We start from the raw sequence: 23,800 nt of genomic DNA on the forward strand, positions 1-23,800 counted from the left end.
TGGGTTTATACCCAGTCATGGGAAATGGGAGAAAGACTTTGCTATCTATTCATCTGACAAAGTCTAAAATTCAGAATCTACAAGGAATTCAAACAAATTTACAAGAAAACAAACTCATTAAAAAGTGGACAAAAAACATGAACAGATGCTTCTCAAAGAAGATATTTATGTGGCCAACAAACATAGGAAAAAAGCTCAACATCACTGATAATTAGAGAATTGCAAATCAAAACCATAATGATATATCATCTCACGCCAGTAAGAATGGCAATTATTAAAAAGTTAAGAAATAACAGATGTTGGTAAAGCTGTGGAAAAACAGGAACACTTTTACACTATTGGTGGGAATGTAGACTAGCTGAACTAGTATATCTAAGCTTACTATCTTTAGTACCTTAAAGATAGTATTTATTTTAATTCATTATTTAAAAAATTGAAGAGAAATGCCTTCCTATGCTGAGTAGAGATTGCTTATCAGACTCTGTTTTCTTGGATGTATTTTATCAAGTCACTGTTTCTTTAAAAATAAAAACTCAACAACAATGACCAACGGTATTTTTCTTTACACTAGTTATTTTTACCTAAAATGGGCATTGGACATCTTCCTCATTGTGCCTTTGCATCATTATTTCAATCAGCTTGTAAATCAGCTGACAGCAGAGTAGCCTTTGAATCATATTCAGCAGCTGGACTGGGAAAATGGCTTGAATCCAATTGCATCCAGCTGTGGTCTATACCTTAGTTGTTGGTTTGCCCTGGTTTGCCTTGGACAGTTCTGGTTTACACCTGTGGTTTTGCTGTAATTATAAATAATTACATTCATTCTCAAAAGTGTCTCTATTTGGACAATAAATTATATTGTCACCCCAGTTATACCTCACTAATAATACCAGGTGCTAAAGAGATTTTTTTTTTTTTTTTTACTTTGTGTAAGATAAGAAATAAGTTTCTAAATGGAAACATCATGGCAAAATTTTCTGCAATAAATCAAGACTTGGCAATCCTTAATGTTCTGAGATTTTAATAAATTATATAGAAGCAATTTACTATAAACTGAGTAGGATAGGGTATTTTCATTACCAACCATCTTGATATACAACACTCAGCAATTCCTTATTTTTTTTCTTTCTTTGTGACCTTTTCTTAGTCTGACTGTGTACAGTCATATCCCAGAACATTGAATGTGTGCCATCTGCTTCCTCTGAAATTTAATGGCTAAGCTGAAGTTCACTGAGAGAAATTAAGAGGCTGTGACTTTTCTTTTGTCCAAGTCTTTGAAAACAGCAATCCACATCCAACCTCATGTTCTTAAATCCTTTCATCTATACACTGGATCCACTTGATCTTGGAAGGACACTAGGATGTTAATATGACCATTTGGTGGTTTCAACATCAGTCTTGCTGCCCTAATCCTCTTTTCTGTAGTTAGCCCGGGAACCCACAAATCTCTTAAGTGCAGCCTTTCTCCATGCTTGCCTGGATCTTATAACGAAATTTCTGAGTCTCCTCAACTATTTCTACTAAATCTCAGCCTCTTTAGTGAATCCTCAAATACCTCTCACTTGCTTTTTCTTTCCCTTGTCTCTGATAATCATCTTTATTCTTGTCCTCATATCCCCAGGCTCTGGCAGAGTTTATTGCTTAATTCTGTGTAGTTATCTCAGTAACACTGGGCTGCCAGTTACACACACACACACAAAGAGCAATAATTGCCTTAGGTTTAAATATATTTACTTAATTGTGATCTAAGGTCAGTTTTTATTTTCTCTTAACCTGATTTATCTAAAAGTAATTCACAGATAGATCTTAGTCTTTAAGGTAAGAATTAAATGACACAATATGTATAAAGCATCTAGCACAGTGTGTGGTACAATGTAAATATTCACCAGGACAAAATTATTATTAATAGTAGTAACAGTTTTTTCATTCATGATAAGTGAATTTTCTAGGGCATAAGTGAATTTAGGGCAACCCTTACTACAGAACTGGAACGAGAGAAGCGTTTCATGGGATGGCTTTTTTTTTTTTTTTAAATAATGTTTCCTATATAAAAGCACTAAGTTTAAAACCCCTCCAATAGCAAAACATGCCAGGTCATTGCTGTCCTATAGAAATTTCTGTGGTAATGAAAATGTTCTATATCTGGGCTCTCCAGTATGGTAGTCAATGGCCACATGTGGCTATTGAACACTTTGTATGTGGCCTATGTGGCTGAGGACCTGAATTTCTAACCTTAACCACCTTAAATTTAAATTTAATTGCATGTGATCAGCAGGTATAATATTAAAGAGCCCAGCTCTACAAAGATCATATTGACTAACAGATGTTTATTAACAATATTGTCCCTTATTCTCTGCATACTTACTATGTTGCATATTGCACTTTTATTATAACCCTCTATTTGTTTTTCCCCTTCAACGCTGTAGCGCTCATTCATTTTAACCAGCTGTCTCCTGCATCAAATTCTTGGAGTAATTAGCATCTTAAAATGAAAGTTACCTTTGACCCTTCATAACAGTTGTAAGATGATTCCCCTCTGGAGAAACAATGCCTACCAATGACCTCTTTGCGCAGCTTGTACTTTAGTGTTTCATTGTGACCTGTGAATGCTTGATACATTGGCACACCAAAGGGATGCAAATACTCTGTCCAAGGGCATCCTACCAGGGTTGTGTGCAGGTCACCCTGACCCAGCCAGAAAGCTACAGATACCATGGCACATAACCTGGGTCCTTATTGAAGGAGTGGTTTTCAGAAATTAACCAATCTTTTTATAATAGAGAGTTCTTCCAAGGCTCAATGATAAATGTTTATGCTTCTTGGGCCATCCGAATGGCAAATGACTTCCTTAACTTTGATAAATGTATTCCTCTGCTGTAATGATGAGAGTCACATCCTCTGTTGGAAAATATCTAGCCAGCGAAAAATGGATGCTAATACCAACATTCTGGAAATATTGATCCTCTTGAAGGCCCTGCCAATGATAACAAACACCTTTTAAGTTTTGTATATTGATAGATTCCATTAAATACTTTTTTGCCTATTGATAGATTCCATTAAATACTTTTTTTTTTACCAAGAATCAGGAACAACAGACATGTTTAAAGAACAATATGGTTCTAGTGTAGTCTTTTGTTAGAAGGTAGTATATTTGTGTTATAGATTCGAAATGATTTTTTAAACATTTACTTGTTTCGGTAGTTATTTGTGTTTTATCTATAAGTCTCTTACGTGATATATTACTGTCACAGGAAATATTTTTAATAATTACATAGGGAAAATCCACTAAACTTTCAGGTTTATTTAACCAAATAAAAGCTGGTTGAGGACTTTAGAGAAAAGAATAAAGAAAACAAAATGCAAAATTAAAAAAAAACCTAAAATAAAAATAAAATAAAGTACTCTTACGCCTAACCAAACATTTATAAATTGGAAAAACATTGAATTTTGTATATTCCAAGTTACTGGGCAACCAAGATGGGAAAATGGCTTGGGACAAATATGTATTTTAGCAATTAGTAAATATTTCAGCTTCCTGGTATTTTTTCCTACCTGAATGGTAAAATAATCTGAAAGTTTGTTGTAGGTCATTAGACATACAGCAAGTGTATACCAGTCACTGATATATATCCAATTATATACCCAATTAGATTGAGTACTCTAAAACTCTGAGATCACTATAGTAGATTAGATTGTTACTTAGGAAATATTTACTCTCTCCTTACTTTCTTTGGAGAGCACACTGCTCACTCCATTGTTTTAGGGCTTGACTGGTGATAGCCAATAAAAACAATATTGTGTCAGTTCTGAGTCTAAGCTTTCTGAAGTGTCACATGTTTCCACTTATGACTCTCAACAGTTACTTCTGTCATAACTGTGTCAGTTGACCACACTAAGACATATGGAGGAGACCTGCAGCCAACTTACAGACTGAAATACAACCACCCAGCTGAGCCCAGACCAGTTGAACCATATTCTCCTTGCTGTTCTGTGAGCATGAGAATATGTTCACTGTTTCATGTCACTGAGATTTTCAGTTGTTGTTTATGGTGGCAACAACTTCCTGATACATTGGGGTGAGTCACTTAAAATAGTATGCCTTTCTGTATCATATACACTGCTCCAGATCTGTGCTCTTCACTTTCATCTGCTCCTCTTCACAAGTTCTACAGAGCTGCTCCTTCCAACTCCATGAATAGCCCTGCTCTGGCAGTTTCACTACCATGTTGAAGGTTGTTAAAAATACAAATTCTCAGGGCCCCCCCCAGACCCTGTAGGGGTGGGGCTCAGGGGTCTATGTTTTTAACAAGTTCTGCAGGTAATGCAATACACACATTAGGTTGGCCACAGTTTGCCAGGACTGTTTCGATCTTAGCAGAGTTAATCCTGAGAAACACCTTGGATGGTTGATCACTCTGTGAAAACCCATGCAGTAGCTCACTGTATTAGTCCATTTTCATGCTGCTGATAAAGACATACCTAAGACTGGGCAATTTACAAAAGAAAGAGGTTTATTGAACTTACAGTTCCATGTGGCCAGAGAGGCCTCACAAACATGGCAGAAGGTAAAAGTCATGTCTTATGTGGCAGCAGACAAGAGAAGAGCTGTGCAGGGAAACTCTCCTTTTTAAAACCATCAGATCTTGTGAGATTTATTCACTATCACAAGCACAGCATGAGAAAGACCTGGCCCCCCATGATTCAGTTACCTCCCACTGGGTCTCTCCTACAACACATGGAAATTTAAGATGATATTTGGGTGGGGACACAGCCAAACCATATCATTCTGCCCCAGGATCCTCCCAAATCTCATGTCCTCACATTTCAAAACCAATCATGCCTTCCCACCAGTCCCCCAAAATCTTAACTAATTTCAGCATTAACTCAAAAGTCCAGAGTCCAAAGTCTCATTTGAGACAAGGCAAGTCCTTTCTGCTATGAGCCTATAAAATCAAAAGCAAGTCCATTACTTCCTAGATACAATGGGGGTACAGGCATTGGGCAAATACAGCCATTCCAAAGGGAGAAATTGGCCAAAACAAAGGGGCTGCAGGCCTCATGCAAGTCTGAAATCCAGTGGGGAAGTCAACTCTTAAAGCTCCAAAATGGTCTCCATTGACTCCATGTCTCACATCCAGGTCATAGTGATGCAAGAGGTGGGTTCCCATGGTCTTGAGCAACTGTGCCCCTGTGGCTTTGCAGGGTACAGTCTCCCTCCTGGTTGCTTTCACTGGCTGGCATTGACTGTGGCTTTTCCAGCTGCATAGTGCAAGTTGTCAGTGGATCTACCATTCTGAGGTCTAGAGGACAGTGGCCCTCTTCTCACAGCTCCACTAGGCAGTGCCCCAGTAGGGACTCTGTATAGGGGCTCCAAACCCACCTTTCTCTTCTGCACTTCCCTAGCAGAGGTTCTCCATGAGGGCCCCGCCCCTACAACAAACTTCTGTATGGGCATCCAGGCATTTCCGTACATCTTCTGAAATCTAGGTGGAGGTTCCCAAATCTCAATTCTTGACTTCTGTGCACCTGCAGGCTCAATGTCACATGGAAGCTGCCAATGCTTGGGGCCTCCACCCTCTGAAGCAATAGGCCAAGCTGTACCTTGGCCTCTTTTAGTCATGGCTGGAGTGGCTGGGACACAGGGCACCAAGTCCCTAGACTGCACACAGCAGAGGGACCTTGGGCCTGGCCCATGAAACCATTTTTTCCTCCTAAACCTCCAGGCCTGTGATGGGAGGGGCTTCTGCAAATGTCTCTGACATGCCCTGGAGACATTTTCCCCATTTCTTGGTAATTAACGTTCGGCTCCTCGTTACTTATACAAATTTCCTGCAGCCTGCTAGAATTTCTCCCCAGAAAATGGGATTTTCTTTTCTATTGCATTGTCAGGGTGTAATTTTTAAAAACTTTTATGATCTGTTTCCCTTTTAAAATGGAATGCCTTTAACAGCACCCAAGTCACACCTTGAGTGGTTTCCAGCTTATAAATTTCTTCCATCAGATACCCTAAATCATCTCTCTCAAGTTAAATGTTCCACAAATCTCTAGGGCAGAGCAAAATGCCCCCAGTCTCTTTGCTGAAACATACCAAGAGTCACTTTTGCTCTAGTTCCTAACAAGTTCTTCATCTCCATCTCAGACCATCTTAGCCTGGCTTTCATTGTTCATATAACTATCAGCCTTTTGGGCAAAGCCATTAAACAAGTGTCTAGGAAGTACCAAACTTTCCCACATTTCCCTGTCTTCTTCAGAGCCCTCCAGACTCTTCCTACCTCTGCCTGTTACCCAGTTCCAAAATTACTTCTATATTTTTGGGTATCTACAGTAGTGCCCCACTCTACTAGTACAAATTTACTGTATTAGTCCATTTTCATGCTGCTGATGAAACCACAACCAAGATGGGGCAATTTACGAAAGAAAGAGTTTTATTGGACTTAGGGTTCCACGTGGCTGGGGAGGCCTCACAATCATGGCGGAAGGTGAAAGTCATGTCTCACATGGCGGCAGACAAGAGAAGAGCTTGTGCAGGGAAATTCCCCTTTTTAAAAACCATCAAATCACATGAGATTTATTCACTATCATGAGAACAGCATGAGAAAGACCAGCCCCCATGATTCAACTACCTCTCACTAAGTCCCTGTCATAACATGTGGAAATACAAGATGATATTTGGGTGGAGACACAGTCAAACCATATCACCTACAATAGTGGGACTTCTGCAGTCCTAGGAAGACACAGCTTTCCCAAAAACTTTATTCTGAAAATTGAAGTTGATACGTCTTGCCTTTGGCTATGACCAAACAGAAAAATCTCTCGCTAAGTTGTAAATCTTTACAGGAGGAAAAGATGTTGAGTGTTCCCAAGTGGTGTGTATTGCTTCATGATAAAAGCAGCCTTCATAGATAGAATGGAGCAAGGATTTGTAAGTTTCTAATAGAAGCTGTATGTGTACAGTGTAAATAGATGAGATTTTCAGATTCTTGCGTATGAGCCAGTCTTTGCACTGAGCATTGGAACAGGGGCTAGAGACAGTTTGGGGTCAGACAAAGGTAATGAACAAAAAACACTAAATATATATGTTTAATACTTAACAATTTCACTACTCCAGCTCTTCCTTTCCTACATACCTTTCTCCTTCTTCAGAAAGAGAATGTGGTCCCTTTGTTCCAATTTACTTAAGAAGTTATAGCATTAACTTACGTTCTATTGCACATCGGGTATGTAATTGCCTATGTAGGTGAAGCTGCGGTACATTGTGATTTCAGGGTTCTTTCTTTTAGTTAACCTCTCTTACCCTCAGTTGAAGCCCATCAGACTGTGGAGCCCATAGCAACCCAACCAGTAGAATCCATCCAAGAGTTCACTGAAGTTCTGCATATGTGTAAGACCCACAGGAAGGCCAGGATCAAAGGGACCTGAGAGAGCCTCAATGGGGCTGCAGGAACATTGTGTGATTTACCCAAACCATCTGCAAGTGACATAAATACCAGCCGCTTAGAACACCTGCACCAGATGACTCAGCATCAAGTTGGGAAGCCAGTATGGGGTTGAAATAAAAGAAAACAAAAACTTCAGCGACTGGAGCAAAACAAATCATCACATTTTGGCACCAGCTGTACTGGGAAAAAGAAAGGAAAAAAACAAAATGGTTTAGCAAATTTAGTCCACTTCCAATCAGAGGGATCTGCCAGCTGGAAGTGTCAAAGTTTGCATTGCCGGGTGTGAGTAAGGGAAAGGGTTAAAAGAAAAAAAAAAAAAAAAAAACCTGTAAGAAAGATTAAAGCCCAGAAACCTCCAATAATAGTTTCAGGATACCAGATAAAGAACAGCTGCTTAAGACACAATACCTTGATTATGACCTAGAAGGAATGGAGAAAGAGGGGCCCTTTGATAGTTAAGAGCAAGGGAGCAGGTGTGGACATTATGTGTGCCATGCCATAGCCAGCAAGCCCAGGAGGTTCTGTTGGGTTCTTCCTCTCAGCTATGAAGGGAGCCGTTTATTTAGACACAATCCTTCAAAAACTATCAGAAAGTCCCTCTGCAACCCCAGCCACCACAAAGAAGGCCTTCCATACAATTTCAAGACATGAATATACCTTCACTAGGAAAAGAAAAACATGATTGCCTGTAAGCTATTCTAATGAGGCTGTTTCTGGAATTTCAGTTACCCCGAGATGCCTCCTGTTTATGGCATTGACCTTGTATTTTCTTTGGTAGACAGAAGGGATGTGATGAATGGAGGGCACACCGCTTTGTGCCTCATCCACCAGATGAATGGCCACAGATATTCTTGGCATCTGAAGTGGCCCAGGTGGTCCCTCTGGCCTGATTTCCTTGGCCAGTTTTCCTTTCTCATCTGGGAATTTTGACCCTCCTGCTTTCCAACTAATTGTATCATATTATCTCCTTTTTGTTTAAGACTATTCTCTTAGCAAAAAGTTGCAAAAACTTAGATTATTGGGACAGAAAGTCTCAATTAACCTCTAACCTTGCTTCAGTGCCTGTGGCTTGGGTTATTCCTTACACCTAATTGTGGGCCCATTAACAGGTTGTCTAAAAACAAAACAACACATGCAAAAAAAAACTGTTTTGACCAGGCTGTAATTGCTGCTAAGTGACACTTAACAATGGCTCTCTTGTACTATTGCTAACTGGACAGTGTGGGCTACTCTGACCAAGCCTAGACAGTGAGATTTACTTGTGATAAGGGCCTCCCTGTATCTCTTTAAGTGCTTTGTCCAGCAACTCCCTTGATTGAAGGGTGGTCATTTTTTGGATTGCCAGAACCGACAACGTGGCACAAAGCATGAAAGACAACTCCCACGGAGGACTACGAAAGCCTTCCTCCCCTCCTGCTGCAAATATAATTAGTTTATGTTAGCTGGAAAAGGTCAGAGGTTGTCAAAGGGTAGCAAAGTCTTTGTTTTTAGGCAAGATAGTGGAATAATTGCTTGATGCTCAGATCTGCAGGTGCTCTAAGGAGCTCATTTGGGCTTGGCAGCCTGCAGGGAAAGCTGATTTCCTCTGGAAAACCATGGAATTCCTCATGACAGAATCTATTTGCTGTGACAGGAGTGATTATGCATTCATGGCCTCAGCACAATACCTGCCACACTCTGCCCTCACCTTACCCCATTTTCACACACTCCAGGCATTGAGCCCCTTTCTTCTCTTTCTTTATGAGAACAGTGGAGGCATGAGCAGACGGACCAACCTGGTTGATTTCATGTGAGGGATTGTCTAGGGTGTCTTCGGAAGTGAAGGAAGAGAGAAAAATCTCATGGAGCAATTTATTCAACATAAAGGAGAAATCAAAAACATGAAAAGGAGAAAAAGATATATTGCCATGAAAAACAGAGCTAAATGTCACAGTAGGTTTTAAGTGGAAGAATAAAGAGTGAGGAATGAGGAAATTCTTTAAAAAGTGGATTTGCTTCAAATATGCCCCATCTTTCCCCATGCTAATCACCTTCGTTTTGTTTTGCTTACCTGTCTCAAGACATAGGCGCATATTGCAATGAGATCCCCAATTAAAATGGATTGCAACATCTTTAAAAACCAAGATAAGCTCTCTGCACTTATTCTGCAATGCACTCACTTTGGCTGAGGTAAAGTCCTTTTCCAGTTAGTCTGTGGATGTTTTACGTACATGACAAGGTCATACATCCAGCCATCTGTTAAGAAAGCAAAGAAAAGTGATTCTAGAGCCAGATAAACCAGATACTCTTGTACTTGCTGGTTGTGTGAACCTGGGCAAGGCATTCATCTTCTTTATTATACAGTTAAATTTGAAGAAGTTCAACTGTGGAATGAGAATAATAATGCCTTATTATATTTCTTGCCCAATTGATCTAAGGTTCAAATATTGCATCTCAAATTTCCCATTTTACCATCCAGTTTACATGTGATCAATCTAATGCAGGTTATGGATTTAGTGTTTTTCAAATCCTTGTTGCTGATGGCTTGGGCCAAGGTCACCTCCCTGGTGGGAAACCTAAGCCCTGGAGGCTCTCATTAAACCCTAGACTGTGAAATTGAAAGGTTGAACTTGATAACTATTGTGCCCTTGAACAGTCCACATAACAAGACTTGCACTGTTTCGTTTACTTTTCAGCTCTATACTTTTACCTGGAATCTCTATAAAGGTCCTCCAGTTATTTGCAAACCTGACATTTCTTTGGCCTCTGCATAAATTATGCAGAAAGTAGAATTTGGATTAACGTAGAATTTTAAACACATATAAATGAGATGAGATCAATACTGAGGGCAGCACTCAAATTACCCATATCTTGACCAGTAAAATGGCTCACGTGACTGACTTAGACAGGCTTTTAGCTTTGAGGTGGCATTTATGAAAATAGAGAACACAGTTTCCTTTGATGTTTTAGGAAGCTGTGCCTTTAATGTGTTTTGACACCTGTTTTTAGGGGTGTGCTCAAGTAATGTGCTGAAGAAATACTGGCTATAGAGAACAAGTCAGAAATCTAACTGTGATGAAAAGGGTTTTTAGACCTTTTTAAATGAACAAGTCAAATTCTTTTAATCTAAAGAAAAGCTTTTCAAAAAGAAAGGATGGAAGGAAATAGGAAGAAATGTGAAAATAAGAAATAAAAAGAAGGAAGAAATTAGTGGGTTATACCCAGTGCCAAAAGAATCGGTGTTAACATACCAGAACTCTAGAAAAGGGCCATGTGGATTTGTGACTGAACAGTTTTATAAAAATAAATCAATGGACAAAGAATCAAAACTATTGATCAGGGTCTATTTTCTACCCTGTTTCTGCCAGGTTTTGCAGGGTTACAAAACAAATATCCTGTATTAATACCTCATTTTCTGATGAGACAGTCAGTTATGAAACAACACCCAGCAATGGAGATAAAAAAGTTAAAATGATGGAAGCAAACACTGAATGCCTTAAAGTTTTGAATGGGAGAGAAGGCCGGAATAACTGTATATAGAGTCAAGGACACCTGACCTGAGCCTCGAGGGATGGCTAGCCTGTAGAATCCTAATAGGCAGGAAATCATAGAAAGAGAATGAGCAAGGGCCAGGAGGGGAGGAAGAACATGTGGTGGTAGATGAACTGCATCAGTGGCCCCACTCTTCTCTCTCTTTGCCCCGTACTGTGCAATGCCCTCCCACTCTGGACAGCATTTTGTTCTATCTGCTGATTCTTGCTTTGCCCAATCATGAACAAATATGGCGACAACAGAGTCAGGAAACTCCAGAAAAGTCCTTGAATGTGTCTCTTTTCTAATTCACTCTTCTAACTTTGGCATGAGAAAATGCTCAGCGGATGGTACAAGTAAGGCAGAGAAGAATTGTCCAAGTTTTCCAGCGGAGGTCCTAGACAAGCTGACAAGAGTATCCCAGACATAGGAGACCCTAACTAAGATCAGCAGAGCCCCCTAGCTCATCTGCAGCAGACTGCAGGTGCAGGAAGGGCCCGTTCAAGACCTGCAGGAGTCTCCCAGACAACCTGCAAATGCATGATATGTTTAAGGCAATAAATGTCAGGGTGGTTTGTAATGCAACATCATTATGTCAACAAGTAACTGGTACATATGTCATGCATTCATTAATATAGGATTCAATTTGGGGACAAATTCCTCCTTTCCTTTTGTTGTAGATGTTGGAAATCATCTTTTACAGAGGAGGAGGCTTCAGTGTGAAGAGAAAAGAGTCATGGTTGTTCACACAAGAGTAAATAGAATTGAAAAAAATATCATGAGTTCATTTATGTCTAAGAGTGTTCCTGAAATAGCTAGAAGCTGAGGCAAATTGTTGTAAGCACTTCAATTCTTCCAACTAAGTGCTTCAAGTAATCATATTTTAGGAAATTAAGACATTTGAAATATTAAAGATTTGCTTTTTGCCATTGCACATTTTTATTTTGAAAGGCAACCATATTTTTAAATCTTTTTTATTGTGAGATACATAGCATTCATATATAATATATATGTGATTTTTGAAAAAAAATAAAACATACCAACCAGATTATGAAAGATTGCCAATAAATTTGAAGATTATCCCTCAATTATCCTTCATACATGTAACACCATCAGCCCTTGTCTCTCCCCAGAGATCACCACTAACTTGTATTTTGCGTTCATCCACATTTTCTTTAAGACTATATGCTTGTGACTCTCAAATATATATGACCAATGATGTTATCCTTCTCTCGTATCTGCAATGCCATATTTCTAGCTACATACAACTCCATATATATAGACGTCATGCTCAGTACCCTGCTGTTACTTCAGAAATAACATGTCTAAAAACAGACTTACCACTGCCCCCAAGACACCAGCTTCCTTTCCGAAATGTTTCAGGTCTGCCAAAGCCCACACCTTGTCCTAGAAGTCCATGCTGAAAGGGTCATGAGGTTGGACAAGGGAGGAGGCACAGACAGGCTGGCACAAATCCTGCACCAATGCAGGAAAACACTTTGATTCACTTATGGCCAAGGGGTCAGTGGCAGCATGTTGGAATCATAAAGCTGATGCATAAATAAAAAATTACAGGCTGTTCCCGTATTTTCCCACTCATCTTCCTAAATAAAGACTTTAATTTTTACTTATTTACCTGTTTATTTTATGGTTTCTATGACTATCTGCTTTGATTATTTCTATAAATGTTTTACAGTTTCTATGAATATTCAATATAATATCAGAAATTAAGATTTTTCACTTACAGCATAGTTCACAGCCTTTAAGACTATATATAATATGAAAATATCTATTTGGAGAATACAAGAGTTTTAAATTACTATGGGCATTTTGTCTCTTAAATATGCATCCATCTATTCATACAGTCAACAAATATTTGTATGTCTGTAGTCTATGCAAGGCAATATTGATAAAGTGGAAATACAAATGAAAAATACTGGCCTTGCCTCAGGAAGGTCTGATAAGGAAGAGAAGTTTGCACACAAAAAAAGCTCAATACAAGTAGGGACAACATAATTTTCATATTATCAGGTTAGTTCTAGGTTCAGAAGCTTTGGGTGATGGTGGTCAGGGAGGATTTGTGGCTAAAACGAAATTTGACCTAAAATTGTTCCAAAGGTATAGATACAAATATAGGAAAGAAACACTCAAATTTTTAAAATGTATTTAAGGAAAGGCAAAAGTGTACAATTTATTCATTTTTCTATTCTAAAAATATCAATTGGGTTGCAGAATATAACCCAATAAATAAGAGAAATAAGGTAAATAAGAGAAAACACCACTGCTTTCATGTAGTTTATATTCTGAGGGATAAAAAAATGACCAAACGAAATAATTGGAGAAAATGTTTTCTCAGAAAATAATGAAATATGATGGCTTGATAGACTTCGTTTTGAGTAGGGAGATGACAGTTGAAATAGAACAGTCAAGAAAGACTATTTGAAAAGATCACATTTAGACAGAAGCTAAATGATGAGAAACTGCTTTGTGTAATTGTAATGGAAAACATGCATCGACTTGTAGAGAATGTGAGGTTTCCACATAAAAGGACAGAAAAATACAATCACAAATTTTATTTGGGGGTCATATTATAGATAATAGGTAATGATGCTGCCAGCAATGATATAGTGTCACCAAGTGATATTTAGCACATTTTCAAATGCCTATGTTAATTTGACTAACTACTTCATTCTCCTATTTGCTTGAGATTTTCTATTTTGAAATATCTCATTTGCCTGTACAAAGCGTATCTATTTTATAAATGTACAGAGTAGTATTTAGCCATATAAACTCACTTATCTTGTTCTTGGTGATGAAGCAAGGTGCATCTAAATTTGTAAAAGTGGTATATCTACTATAGCTTTTTATTTGTATTTATATTTTCGGTTGTTTCAGAACCCAAAGAGAAATTTCCTAAACCATAAGATGGGAAAATTAGTGATGGAAATAGAAATCACAGAAGTATAATTGACTTAGACATGACTACATCTAGGGGTTCAAACAGAAGGTACGAGAGCTCAGTCTCTTGTCATCTTGCAGCTCAGTTCTCATCTGCACTGACTTAGCTTTTGGAGAGAATTTCCCTACATATTGACTGTGAGCTTCTTGTCCAGTAGCTTAAGAACTTTCACTTTCCAATAGTTTCTGGAGTTTCCCTGGATTGGATTTCAATTGACTGCCAAAAGTCATATGTCCATCATCAAATAGCTCATTGTGACCAAGGTAATAAAATACATTGCTTGGGCTAAGAATACAGAAGAGACGTTTTGCACAAGAAAATCAAGATCCACTTGTAAAATTTTGGTGAAATCTATTCTGAGTAGGTACACATAACAGCTATTGACTACAGCAGTGGTTCTCAAAGTGTTTTTCCTATACCAGGAGTGTCAGCATCACCTGTAAGAAATGAAAATTCTTGCTCTTCTCTAGAAGCACTAACTCAGAAACTCTAGTGATAGACCCAATAACTTATACTTTAGCAAGTCATTCAGGTAATTCTGATCCACATGAAACTTTGAGAATCATTGTTCTACACCATCATACTTAGAACAAAATCCATAGCCCTTTCCATGATCTATAAAGGCATATGCGAAATGGTCCTCTTCTACCTCTCAGACCTCATCCTGTATAATTTCCATCTTTCTCACTTTATCTTCTTTTTATTACTCAACATTCTCAGTAGCTGTCATCTTGCAGCATTTGTGTGTGCTGTTCCCTCTGTCTAAAATGTTCTTCAGGTGGCTTGCTGTTCTTCTAACTATGGTATCCCTTCAAAAGCCATCTCTCAGAAGCCTGACTACTCCAATGTATCCCTCTCTTAACCCATACACCTCTATTACATTTTATTCCCTCTATTTTATATCATAATTTAATATTAGCTTAAATATTCATTGATATATGTATTCATTTAGATAAATATTAATATAGATAATTGATTATCTGTTTCTCTGTTCAGTATTCCTAGAATGTCACCACTGTGTGAGCAGGAGGACAAAGCTGGCATTTGACTGCACTTAAGTACTAGCCTTAGTACTTAAAACCATTCCTGCATACAGCAGGTGCTCACTAAATATTTACAGAAGGATTTACTAAATAATTCATTGAATATACTATGGTGGCTCCTGCTGTTCCATCATCTCTGCCAGTCATCAAATGAGGTAACAGCAAAGCTGAGTGAGTTATTAAGGATGGTAGGAGGTGGGATGTCCCAGAGAGAAGAAACTACTAAAACCACAAGCGCAGTGTCTAATGATTCAAACTGATGGGCCTCAATTTGTCAAAAAATATGCAAAAACTATCCTGGCTTTCCAGCCATGAAGACCACTTCCTTTCAAATGACTGTGCTAAAAGATAAAAGGGAGGAATTATCCCTTTCAGAAAATAGGTAGAATGTTTACATGAGGGTTTTCCTTCATTTGCAGTGCATTTTCATAGATTATAGGACACCACCAGCTTGGGAGAGAAGGATGGCAGGATAACTTATTTTAAACAATGCAAACACTGAGGAATTTGATCCCAAGATTCAAGTAGGAAGAATACTATACAAGGAAGTAACTAAAATGGAAACTTAGGGATGTAGATAAATATTCCTATGTGGGTGAGAATAAATAGATTTCCAAATAAATGTTTGAGAATAAAAATAACAAATTGTCTCAAAATAGTCTTCAAAATTAATTCATGCTAAGAACTCACAAATATTATGATGACCCTTTGAACTGTAGCATGTGCCTGTGTGTGGTTTCCTAGAAATAGTTTCAGCAGTCCTCAAAGAGTGACACAAAATATCACTTGGCATTCAAAATTTATTTCACCATCCATTTGTCCTTGTAGATATTCCCACATTTTTGATATTACAGAAACCTAGGTGAGGTCAATCATTGTTCTTAATTGTTCCAAATACATGTCACAACTCAGTCTTGACTAACTCTTCAAGTGGAGTAAATGGATGAATAAAAATTCATCAGTAAGCTTAAATCTCCCTTTCTCCATTAGTTTCAACATCCTCTTCAGAAAAATAATTTAGAAGTTTAATATCCAAGTTGTCAAATTGAATTCCATAAACTTCAGCTTGGTGCATCCCTTTGGCTTAGTGAAAGAAGCATCTATGATAATATTTTTAATTTGTTAGCACAGTAGATTTCTGCCTATGAGGCAGAAAGGGATGCTCTCTCATTGTATCTGCTTTATAGAAAGGAAACTGAGTTTATGCAACATCCAAACTTGTATAAAGTTAGTAGCTAGGCTGTGACTAGAACCCAGGTGCCCTGCCCATGTTTTACTGTCATTATTACAGAAAAGATTTATACGCCACAAATTAGACAAAACTAAACAAAAACAACAAAACAAATAAACAAAAGCCAACATTAAATGACAGTGGATTAACAGTAAACCAGGCAAAGCCAAGTTAGCCAATTTAAATCTGAGTTTAACTTACAACACAAGAGGAAGGTAGAAAGTGTGGGTTCCAGACGAAGACAGCCAACATTTGAATTCTGACTCAACTGCCTGGACAGTTTTTCATCTCTGTGTGCCTCAGATTCCTCACCTGGAAAATGGGTTCATATTAATACCAACTGTACACACTTGTTATGAGGAAGTAATGATATAAATGTTGAGAAAAAGAGCCTTAAACAAAGAAGGTGCACCAAAAGCATTTTGTTATTCACTAAATTGAGTCTAAAATTCCTATTTTACCAATTGAGAATGAGAATTATTGAACAGAATGTTTTAATCATTTATGTTTTCTCTTTTCTTGAGAGAGAGAGAGAGAGAGAGAGAGTCTCACCCTGTCATGCAGACTAAAGTGCAGTGGCATGATCATGGTTGATTGCAGCCTCGACCTTCTGGGCTCAAGTGATCCTCCCACCTCAGCCTCCTGAGTAGCTGGGTCCACAGGCATGTGCCCCAACACCTAGACATTTTTTTTTCTTTCTTTTTTTTTTTTTAAGAGATAGGGATCTTCTGTGTTACCCAGGCTGGTCTCCAACTCCTGGGCTCAAATGATTTTCCAGCCTTGTCCTCCCAAAGTGCTGAGATTACAGGTGTGAAGTGCCTCTTCAAACCCAATAATTTAGTTTTAATCTTCACCAAGGACAGAAATAAATACCAAAGAAGCTATCCAACAGGTAATAGAATGTCCATTTGTTGCCCTAAGCTGGAATTACAGCTCTAAAATGTCAATCTTCTACTGACTACAAGCGATGTTGCACCTTCAGTGATTTCATGGGAAGAAACCTTGCAGTTAAGAATCAGATAGACTTGGATTTTCCAAATGAACAATATTAAAATGTAAATAGTCCAAATAATAAGGACATGAAATCTGCTTATAACTAAAGAGGCTACAAACTTACGTGCATTCAAAGAACTATCTCCCTTCCTTATTATATATTTTGCCCTTTCTTTCTGTCATACTTAAGAACTCACCCACTATTTCCATTTTTTGTGTGTGCATATTACTGATTATTTTAAAATGAATGCCAGGTACACATGTGGGATATCTTTCTTATAATAAAATTGGATTGGAAAACAAAACTATGAATGTTTAGCAAAAACAAACTTTGAAAGGAAACTTGACTTTTTTATTAATGTTTCCTTGGGCATTTTTTCTAAAATCAGCCTTGTCTCTGCATAATATTTTTCTTGGTTGGGTAGAGGCTGGTTAACATATTCATTATTTTTTTTTAATGTACTATGCTGCTATTTGCAGCTTCAGGTAGTTAATATTTGTGTTTAAGCTTTGCCGTTCAAATGGGAAAATCCACCCTAAACAGCATTGCTGAACAGCACGAAGGAATCCTTCGAAACAGGAGGTCCCTTTCCTGAATACCAATCAGTGTGGCTTTCCTCTGTGGCTGAGAGAGGAAGCACTGACCAATGTTTGCACTCCACCATGTCCTGCATGTCACAAGCTTAATTTCTAACACTGGCTGCCTTGTCGGCAGAATTTCCGGATGGTAGAATGAATTGAACCTCTGAAGAAGGACGGCGCTACTGTGTCTCCGGATGACGTCAACGTCTTCTGGGACAGCAGCATGAAAAAGCAAAATATAATCAGAAGGAACCTGGCTCAAGATTACCTCAGAGAGTGTGGGTGTGTAGATGTGATAGGCCAGCCCTACAAGAAAAATCATTAATGTTTGCTAACATGCAAGGCTTGAGTTAATAGGCAAGTATGAGTAGAAGACAGCAAAAGACCTTTGAATAATAACTAAATAGGCTTTATTGACACCTCCAACTTCACATAAGCAAATTTAGATTCCAATGATCATTTTCTAGCATCTACTCTATATCAAGTCCATATCTCCTATGTTATTTAATATTGAGAATGGATAGAAATTAATCAGGAAAATAAGAAGAGAACAACTCAGGATCAAAAAGACTGAAGTATACTTTTTCAAGACACAACAATTTATTCATTTTTTCCCAAATGTATTAATTAAACATTTACTATGCCCCTACCAGGACAGACGTGATTATAAGCCAGACAAAACTGGGACATGAATTCAAGTTTTGTGCAATATCATATACTGTTTAATTTTCACTTCAATTAGTTCCTCCAATTATCTTCCAGACACATTAATGTATTAGGTTATAATTCCTAACACTCGTTATATTTAAAAGGATAAATATATATGCCATATTTAGTTTCATGTTTTTTCTTATATGTTTTTCTCTTTTTTTCTCTCATATGAAGAAGAAAGTAAATAACAATCTTATTCCTGTATAATCTCTATGTGTTACCTCCCATTATCTCCACAATTTTTAATTATTTTCCTTCAAGGACTCTGAGGTCACCAAGTGTGAGAATGGTTTCTGTCTTTCCCAGGACAGAAAATATGTAGTAAATTAAAAGATGAAAAATATAAGCTCAGTATCATAATGCTGGATGTATGAAGAGGAGTAACTAGGAGTTTAGCAGATAAGTGTGGGGAAAGTGAACAGGACAGAGAAGGAGTTACTGTCAGGAGGAGTTCACTGGCTTCTTGCCAGTGAATGACGGAGAGGAACGGTGAATGCTGCTCTGTGGCCTTCTCCTACCATTTTGTTCCTTAACACATTCCCTTTCCCAACTTTGTCATTCTCTGTCCTGTTCTGGAACATCTGTACCCAGTTTGGCTAGGCAACTTTATACAACATGGCATCGCTACTCATTCCAAAACTATGTATTTTCAACAAAGAAAAGTTGTAGGTTCCTCCATCTTGCCTTTCTTACAACCCAGAGTTTGTTGGTTGGTTGGTTTTATAATAGCCCATATGTTTCAAGGTTGAGAGAAAATCTTGATGGTATCTTTGCTTCCTATGGCTACATCTGGTTCATTAACCCTTCTCCCCAATAACAACAACTTATATCAATCAGACCATAAAATGCAACTCTTGCGTCCTGTGTTGTTTGGCTATTTTATATTTTCCTTTTCCCCACACTTACCTGCTGAACTCCTGGTTACTGCCTCTCGCACATCCAGCATGATAGCACTGGACTTAGATTTTTCATCTTTTCATTTATTACAGGAATGACTCAACACTCTTCTCTTCCCTTACTGCATTTCCTTTGCCTTCCCCATTTACTAGCTTTACCTCAGCTCCCTACTCAAACTGCCACTTCTTAGACCTTGTTATGTCATAAAATTGTTCTATCTGAAAACTTCAAGCACCCTCTTCCTGACTTCAACTCCCTCTTTGTCAATATTATGGTTTAAACCATTTTCACTATGAGTAACTTTTGCCTTCACAAGCCCCCCTTTTTCCATTCTCCCACACCTTCACTTGCCTCATTGGTCAATGGATACTTTGAAATGCCTTTACATCAATAATAGCCTTACTTATATCTTACATGGCCTTGCTTATCTGTCTTTCTGCACTTTCTTTATACATTCTAGCAATTCCCACATATAGTGTAAAATATCTTTTTGGTGTTCTACTTAAGCAATCAAATGTTGCTGGAGACATCCACACAATAGAACTGTTGGATTCCACTATTGAATGAAGTTAAATTTTGGTGAATGTGCTCTTAATACTGCCGGTGACTTGTAGGTGGATTGCATTAAGGGTCTGAATTCCTTGTCCTTCTCTGTATTCATATCCACTTGCCATGTGACTTTATTGTTTCTTCCACTGCAGAGAATCTACTTCCCCATTCTTTGATCCTGAATGTGGGTATGTGACTTGATTTGGCCAATATAATTTCAATATTAGCAAATATAATGCATGCATAGGCTTGAAAATATGCGTGCACATTCCCACTTCTGCTACTGCGTCTCTGCCTTGACCATGACAACAACTTGGGTTGGCCTGCTAGAGATGAGAGACATGTGGAAAGGAGTCATTTATCTCAGGAGTCACTTATCTCCCGATGAAGCCAGCCTAGGTCAGTGACAGCCATCCAGCCTCAAAATATGCGATCAATCTCAGACAACTCCAGAAGCATTATGAGGCTAATTGACAGAAACACAAATTTTTAAAACGTCTAGTGTTTTGAGTCACTCACTTTGGGTTGCTTTGTTCTGCAGCACTGCTGTCACAATAGGCAGCTAATACAAAACTCCTGCCTGATTTCTTTGTTATACTTCTGCTTTAATTCCCAACACAATGTAATATTTTCACCCTCAAAAAATAGCCAAATGCTTTGGAGAGATAATGGAGGCCATATAATGCTAACTCCCTCAACTTACCTCTATGAATTTGGCAAACTTTTCAGCATCCACATTACCCTATCCTTTGTCTCTCAAATATCAGTAGAGAGCTGACCCTTTTGCTGTCCATGGAACCTACACTTTAGGACCAATTTCTTCTTACCATGACCCTTTCTATCTGATGGGTGTTCAGCCTTTCCTTTTTAACATGATGTATTCTCCCTTCAACTGATTTCTACCTGGTTTTTGGCCCCTTCTTTCTATGTAAAAGAGTTACCTTGGGTTGCCTGTCACCCCAGGTTAAACGTTTTTCAATTCTCATTTTATTTCACCTATAAGAAGTACTTTGCTACCATATGACCCAGCCATCCCATTACTGGGTATATACCCAAAAGATTATAAATCATGCTGCTATAAAGACACATGCACACATATGCGGCACTATTCACAATAGCAAAGACTTGGAATCAACCCAAATGTCCATCAGTGACAGACTGGATTAAGAAAATGTGGCACATATACACCGTGGAATACCATGCAGCCATAAAAAAGGATGAGTTTGTGTCCTTTGTAGGGACGTGGATGCAGCTGGAAACCATCATTCTCAGCAAACTATCGCAAGAACAGAAAACCAAACACCACATGTTCTCACTCATAGGTGGGAACTGAACAATGAGATCACTTGGACTCGGGAAGGGGAACATCACACACCGGGGCCTATTATGGGGAGTGGGGAGGGGGGAGGGATTGCATTGGGAGTTATACCTGATGTAAATGACGAGTTGATGAGTGCTGATGAGTTGATGGGTGCAGCACACCAACATGGCACAAGTATACATATGTAACAAACCTGCACGTTATGCACATGTACCCTAGAACTTAAAGTATAATAAAAAGAAAAAAAAAAAAGTACTTCGCACTGCAGACTACTTGTTGATTCTTAAAATGCCCGTTTCTCTTTGTTTCCGTGTCACAAGACTGTTTTGGTTTTCCCCCTACATCTTTGTTTACTTCTCTTTTATCTCCACTTCAACTTTAATCTCATTTATCTGGCCAAGAAATGTTATTTCGCAAGGTTTGTTCCTACGCCCTCTTCTTATACTCTGCATTTAAACAAAGAGATCCCATCTGGGCCAATGGCTTCAATTATCACCTCACTACAGATGACTCATGAATTAGTGTGTCTATCATAGACTTTGTGAGCCCCAAACCCATCCATTCATCTGCCTCTTTGGTATCTCCGTTTGGGTGTCACTAAACCACCTCATATTTAGTAGTTTCAAAATAAAGTTAATTGTCCTCCTCTCCAACAAATTGACTCTACCCTCAATGTTTACTATCTCAGGGAATGACGCTATCATCTATATGCTACAAAACCCAGAAATCTAGGCGTTAACCTTTATAACCTTCTATCAAATGCAGCCAACTGCATGCCCTGTGGATTTTATCTTTTTCACATCACTCAAAGCTGGCTATTCTCTCTCACTTTAAGGCCATTACCTTATTCCAAGCTAATGTCATTTGTTTTTAAGTTTACTGCCTTACAGTAACCTCACTGCCACTGCAGTACACTTGGAATTTCCAAAAATTGCCCTCTCTTTTTTTCCTCTCTTGGAAACACACATAGAGACATACACAAACTGGCATACTTAAAAACATACCTAAGTCTTCATTTCACACGAGATAAAGACCAAAATTCTTATGACGACCTGCAAGGCAATGCCTGATTGGTTACCCCCTATTTTTACAGCCTAATTTTACACATGTATGCCCCTCTCTGCTTCCTTGCCACTCTGACAATTTCTTCAGTCTCTTGAACTTTCCATGCACCCTTTTGTCATAAGCCAGACCTTCTGATGATTTCATCAGCTACTTTCCCCAGGCACTTGCTCTGTCTCTGGGCAGAGGCATCGCCTCTTATATACCACAGAGCCTTCTAGAAGTTGACCACTGATGTGAACTGTTCTACACTTCCTGGTGCAGTGACTTCTTCTCATCATATGCCTCACCTCCTCCAGTTCTCTTAGTTTCTTAGTTTCTATATATAGCCAGAGTGTATTTGACACACATTTAAGATCATGAAATATTTTAATTTACCTCTATTTTTGTTTATAAACCCCTGGATCATTCCTACAGAAATGAGCATATAGGACTTTCAAAGAAATCCTTCACACAACCTTTTCTTTTAGTCTTGATACATTCTACAGTGTCAGGGGCTGTATCTATCTTGATCACTGATGTCTTCTCAGCCCCTAGAGCAGTGCCTGGTAGAGTAAGCACCAATAAACATTTGTTGAATGAAAAGGAAAAGGAAGGATGAGGGAGAAGAGAAAAGAGGAACAAAGGAAAAAAAGAAACTCACATAGAATATATACAATATTGTGATTTCAGGCTCCAGAATTCAATGCTCAATAAACATGAATTAATTCTACCCATTTGGTTTATAATTACCAAAGTAATCTGTCCATAAAGAGGAGTGAAATCTGCCCAACCTATACACCCAGCCCTTCTTATTGTGGTGCCTGTTATTTCAGTTAAGAAGAGTATAGATCCATGTTTCATTTAAGAAGAGTATAGATGCATGTTTGTGATGTAGCACTGGGAAGACAGAGTCAGAACTGGCCTCATAAATCTCCAGGAAACGAGGGTGGGTACAAACCTTCAAAGACTGTCTTGGGCTGTGCAGCATGCCCCGACAGCTCGCCATCAAGTGCTGCAGCCGCTTTGGAATGTAGCTGACCTCATGGAAATGGTTCCGTACCTACATGCTGAGAGTTTCTCCCTTGACCTTTCACTTTCCCTCTCTTTTGATCACTCATGTCACCTTTACATTTTGGCGTACAGTATATTTTTATGTCTTGGCCTGATTCAACAAATATCTAATTTGTTGCCATGGTTGTGTTTTGGTTGTAGTTCATTGTCAACATTCTGAGAGGTGAGGTCAAGAAATCCAGACAAGCTCTTTGGCTCTTCCTTGGTCATGAGATTTTGTGTTTTTATTGTTCTCTACAGAGTGATGATTTCCAATTAATGCTTCTGACCTAATCCAGTTCAACAATTCAACAGATATATACTGTGGTGGGAACGAGAGAGAAGAAATTCTGTCAGCTACATCAGAAGCTAAGTCAGAACTCTGAGAGGAAGGTCTAGAGAAGGAGAAGGGCATACAAGAAAGGGCAAGGGGATTGTTTACACCATATTACTCCAGTTTAGATGCCATCT

The 23,800-nt window shown here is 38.5% G+C and overlaps 1 long non-coding RNA gene across 1 annotated transcript; it reads right to left on the bottom strand.

Annotated features, from left to right (window-relative positions):
• Positions 1-1,738: 1,738 nt before the first annotated feature.
• On the bottom strand, positions 1,739-23,482 carry LOC117068250. The gene is made up of 3 exons (XR_004431046.1): positions 23,238-23,482; positions 9,490-9,674; positions 1,739-2,974 (listed from the first exon to the last, which is right to left on the bottom strand). It is a non-coding gene; the product is annotated as an uncharacterized LOC117068250 (long non-coding RNA).
• Between the last annotated feature and the right edge of the window lie 318 nt (positions 23,483-23,800).

Source organism: Trachypithecus francoisi, unplaced genomic scaffold (genome assembly GCF_009764315.1).
Source record: "Trachypithecus francoisi isolate TF-2019V2 unplaced genomic scaffold, Tfra_2.0 Lachesis_group21, whole genome shotgun sequence".
In the NCBI taxonomy this organism is placed as follows: domain Eukaryota; kingdom Metazoa; phylum Chordata; class Mammalia; order Primates; family Cercopithecidae; genus Trachypithecus; species Trachypithecus francoisi.